This window comes from Pinus tabuliformis, chromosome 9, assembly GCF_031772625.1.
Source record: "Pinus tabuliformis cultivar Carrire ecotype Pingquan chromosome 9, CPIR1, whole genome shotgun sequence".
Lineage (NCBI taxonomy): Eukaryota > Viridiplantae > Streptophyta > Pinopsida > Pinales > Pinaceae > Pinus > Pinus tabuliformis.
In genome coordinates, this window is record NC_142307.1 from 65,659,397 (window position 1) to 65,664,669 (window position 5,273).

Here is a 5,273-nt window from a genome sequence, read left to right on the forward strand (position 1 = left end):
TGATATTTACCGAATTTCTCTCGCTAAATGCTAATCTTTATAACTCGAAAAAACTTAAGCGGTCACCAAATTTGTTTAAATTTAAATTATTTAGCTTAAATATGTTTTTTTTCAACATAAAAAACACTTATATTACTACCACTTTCCATCAATATACAAACATTTATAAAATATGTACTTCTGCAAGTTCTAAAAACCTAGTTCAAGAGTTCTCACTTTATTAGATTGTCTGCATTCAATGCGAAAAGATGTGATTAATAATTAGTTAAGCACGCCAAACATTCGGAACTTGCCAACTATACAACAAAGTCATCCTTTCTTCACACTTCAAGGCTAAGCAGAAGACTTTGCCTAATCACAGGTTGTAGTATTCCTTCAAAGTTTTCATCATCATGTAATATCCACCTTGGTTGAATGCATTCAAGCGCTTTAGTTCCTCTCGATGCTCATCTACCACTGCTCGAACGACAACTCCTATTGATACCATTCTTAGCATGTTTTTGCCCTCGACAACAGGGATATTCTTGATACGATTGTTTGTCATAAGTTGCATTGCCTTCAATACCTTTGTATCAGAAGTTATTGTTATAAGCTTATTTTCCTCAGTCATGATATCCCCAAATTTGGTTGTTTGCGAAGATCTTCCCTGTACAATTATATTTTTGAGATAATCTCTTTATGTGATAATCCTTGCAATTGATTTCTCCTCTGCTGGCTTTACAATCAACAGTGCTCCTACATTGTGTTGAGTCATAGACTTCATTGCATCATACATTTTGTCCTCTGTAGTGCACCATAGCCAAGATCCATCGGCACTCTTTTCCTTTCCTTTCAAAATGTCTACAATTGTTGTGATCTCAAAACCATGTTCTTTCAAACGAGCACTAGAAACAAACTCATAACGAGCTATAATATTAGATCTGAAAGATGGTTCGGCGAAACGAACATGTTGCAGAATTGATTTCTTAAAGCTACCTTCACGAAACTGAATTGCTCGAAGTGCACCTTACATTACAGCTTAAAATAACGATCGGAGATCATCAAATCTATGTTCTTCCAGACGGGTGAGAGACTTGTCATCTAGTGAGATAGCTTAAATATGATTTATTCCTACAAATACTTTAACTCGGCCCTAATATTTACCGAATTTCTCTTGCTAAATGTGAATCTTTATAACTTGAAATAACTTGAAAAAATAACGCAACATGAAGCTAATTAAGTTCTAGATGGTCAAACTATGGATGCGGAAACTGTGTACTTCCCGACTCTGGAACTTGCCAAAAATATTTGGTCAATCTGGCTACGTATACTTCCTGCTCGGTTGTACACTTATCCCTAGGCAGGGACTTGTTGCATAACAACCCTCCTTATTTCTATTAATAACCATATTTTATAACTAAGATTATAAATTTAAAATATTATTCTCTTTTCTATTCCAAGGAATAAACTTGAAAAAAGCAAATGTAATGTAATGTGGTCAAAGTGGCCAACTCCTCCACTAGAAAATTAGAAAGGACTAGGCTTAAGAATAAAGGAAAGGTCAAAAGGGGAAAATCTCTAAGCTAAACAAACTGTAGATAAGGCATTCTCTAGCTACCTAGATGGTAATGTCTTAACCCTTGGGGTGTAGTTGTACAGACATTGCTATGAAACCTTTAATAATATGTTACTTCTATAATATGATATAAATAACTTCAGAAATATATGGTATAGTTGCACTGACATTGCTATGAAACCTTTAATAATATGTTACTTCCCTAATATGATATAAATAACTTCTATCTTACTAATTAATATATGGTTATGTTTGACACTAGGATCTAAATATCCCATACATATCCCATACACAAGGATGCATTACACCCTCCATATATGGAACTGAAGGCAATTGTCCTACAGATATGGAACATAAAACACCATGCACTACTATTTAAAATGGCATTTTGAATCACAAACATATACTATTACTTTGAACAAAGAATGGATTCTCGTCCGTCTTTCCTCAGTGTACATTCTTGTTTTGGTTTAGTTAGTTTTTATATATAAATTTAAAAAATATTATATAAATTTGTTTCTCAAAGATGGATAAATGTTAATATTTATTTATAAATATTAACTTTGTTTTATTATTTTGAATTGGATTTATAAAAAGTTAATAATTGATTAATGTTTCATGTCAATTTAAGACTTTCAATAAACCAAGACGTTTGACAATGGAAGCGAAGTTTGTGGTTAAATATGTTGATAACAAGGTAGGAGCTATAGTTGATAACATGGAGGGTCTCATTCTAAATCAACCAACATCAATGCTTTCACATGATGTCACATTATTAATTATAGAAAATCATCTAGTAGAGATAACAAACCTATTTTTTGAGTGGTTACAAGAGTAGGGGAAAGAGAAACAAGATTGTGGAGAAGTAGGTGTAGAATCAAGTGAGGAGTCCAATTTCTAGAAAATAAAAGAAAACTAGAGACTCAAATCAAGACAAATATTAAGATGATAGAATGCAATCATAGAAATACTCAAGTACCTTTCCACATAGAGGTGAAGGAGGAAAACAAATAATATGCAAGAGACATTGATTCCATAAAATTGAAGAAATGGTTACAATAAATGGAGGTATGCTTTAGTGTACATGAAGTCAATGGAAAACAAATAATTGCATTTACTCACATGTTTTGCCATGTTGGGATAGTGACATTGTCAAAAGAGCACTTGAAGATGAGCCAACAATAATTGATTAGGAAGTTTTCAAGGGCATGATTAAAGATTGATTATACCCAATCCATTATGTGGGGAAGCGACAAATTACATGGCATAATTTTACCCAAAGGAAGGGATAATAGATGGAATAGTTCATCACCAAATTTAGGAAGAGAGTCATTAGGGAAGCAACAAATTACATGACATTGTTTTAGCCAAAGGCAAGGACAACCTATGCAAAAATTCACCACTAAATTTAGGAAGAAATTCATTCAATTGGCCGCCTCCTTCAAAAGCCCATAAATGTCGACGAAGTATGTGGGGGCATTGTTTCCTCAAATGTGGAGATAAATGATGTTTTTCAATCCCAAATCAATGATGTATCAAGTGTTAAAGTTGAGTATATTGAAGGGGATAAGCATAAACAACAATTTAACCTATATAAGAACACATAACCATAAGAGAAATTTGTGAAGTTTGTAACTCAAGCAAGTATTTTTGCGTAGGCCTTATGACTAGGTGTGCAAAACTTGCCCACAAAGATATCCTTAGGATACTTGCACTAGGTTTAGCGAGTTGCTCTGTAACTTAGGAAAAAACACACATTATGTAGGTTTATTAAGCTATAGGAACTTAGGAAAAGTAAAGTAATTTACTTTAGTGAAGAAGTTTTAATCCTAACCGTTGATCTCAAGTGAGGCAAGATCTAATCTTGATCATTAATCACTTTGAGATTAGGGTTAGGATTAGAGTTTTGGCTCAATGTAAGTTATAAAATCAAGGTTATGGAGAGGGATAAAGACACGCAATAGCAACAAAATATTGAGAGTGACATCTTAGTGAGTGGTGTGTTGGGTTCAAGGGATTGTAGAGAGGTTGGAGATATATATCTGCAGGAGAGATCGAACACCAATCTAGGGTAGATCTAATAGATCAAATATAGGATATTGTATTCTATATTTTCTCAATTGGGCCATTATCCCAGGACGAGAGCCCAAGTACTTTTTGAGTCATTATAGATGATGAACTAATTTTTGGGCAAAAATCTATTTGTTTCATTGTGATTGAGATTAGAATTATTGCTTCTGCTGAATATTTTGTTAGGAACCTAGTTGTGTGCTTATTTAGAAATTTTTTGCTAGGAATTAAATGCCAGGTGTTGGCTTTGGGAAAACTAACATGGTATTAGAGAAGAAACTATGAAGAAAAATGATCTCGGAATCGCCTGCTACAACACCCTCCAAATCTTTCCTACGTTCAAATTTTGGAGCCTCCTATTGGCCATGTGAACTGTCATCTCAAGTCATTAAGGTTGTTCCATGCTTGTGTTCACATTTCTCTAAGTTTTCAAGTCTTCTTCTGAAAGGCCTAAGTGTCAAAGCCACCTGCTTTCACATGCCTAGCTCTTGATACCTTCATAGTGCACTTCTTTCAAGCAAGCCTTGTGCACTTCTTGGAGACAACGGAGCACACTCTTTTCCACTAGGCAGAGCACACTCCTTGTTGATAGTCAGGACACACTCTTGGGAGACAAGAAAGCACACCTCTTGTTGATAGACACAACATAGTTCCTAGAGACATTCATTGTGTAGTTCCCATAGAAAGTGATTGTGTAATTTTTGTTGACAACCAATGTGCACTTCTTGTTGACAGTGAGAGCACACTTCTTCAAGTCAATGTTGTCACATTTCTTAATGGAAGTTAAATCACTCTTGACTCCTAGTTTCCCGACGTGCATTGAGCACACTCACAAACCCTAACCCTATTTACATGTCTTCACTCCTTATGTAAAGAGTCCAACCCAGAGCTCATTTCACATTCAGCTTTCGCATTTTAGCTCTGCGCACTTTTGGAGCATAGGAGCATTCTCTCATTCCTTGTTACAAATGTGCCATCATCCAAGTTTCTCAACTATTGCTTTTGCTTTTGCATGTGTCGCTTTTTCTTGTTTTCGCTCTTGCATGTATCACTTTTGTTCTAACATGTGTGTAGAGTCTCCAAAATGTATTCAAAATATCATCCACTTTCACCTTTATCACCACCATTTCACTCACATGTCAAAACTCCATGACCATATAACCTTTCATTAGCCTCCATTTTCATAATTATATGGGTTACCTTTGTGTTTTCCAAAAGTTAACGATTTCTAGTATTATAAGTGAATTAAATGGTTAAAACTTAGAAAAATGGCATATACTTCCTAATACTTAAAAGTGGCTTGAGTTTCATGACATGTGTAGGTCATTTGGAATCTTCCAAGGCACCCTTATGTGGCCTCCAATGCTCAAATTCGAATTATCTTCAAGATATGGAAGAAGATTTGGATAAAGGTGAAAGAGGATATGTGTCTCATCATTACCTATTTGAGTTGTAACTTTATGATATTTTCTAGGGATCTAGGGAAAGAATAATGGACCTCCATTAATGAGGTAGATTCTTAGTATAAATAGGAGAGCCTTCTCCTTTGAAAGGCATGTGTAAAGTTGGGGAAATGCTCTTGTTTTGAATATAGAATTTGGATTTGGCACCATGCTCATGAGTGATGTTCACTTTGATTTGGTTATTC

At 34.7% G+C, this 5,273-nt stretch overlaps 1 pseudogene; it reads right to left on the minus strand.

Moving 5' to 3' along the window:
- Positions 1–355: 355 nt before the first annotated feature.
- LOC149147136 (CBS domain-containing protein CBSX3, mitochondrial pseudogene) lies at positions 356–1,012 on the minus strand (annotated as a pseudogene).
- Between the last annotated feature and the right edge of the window lie 4,261 nt (positions 1,013–5,273).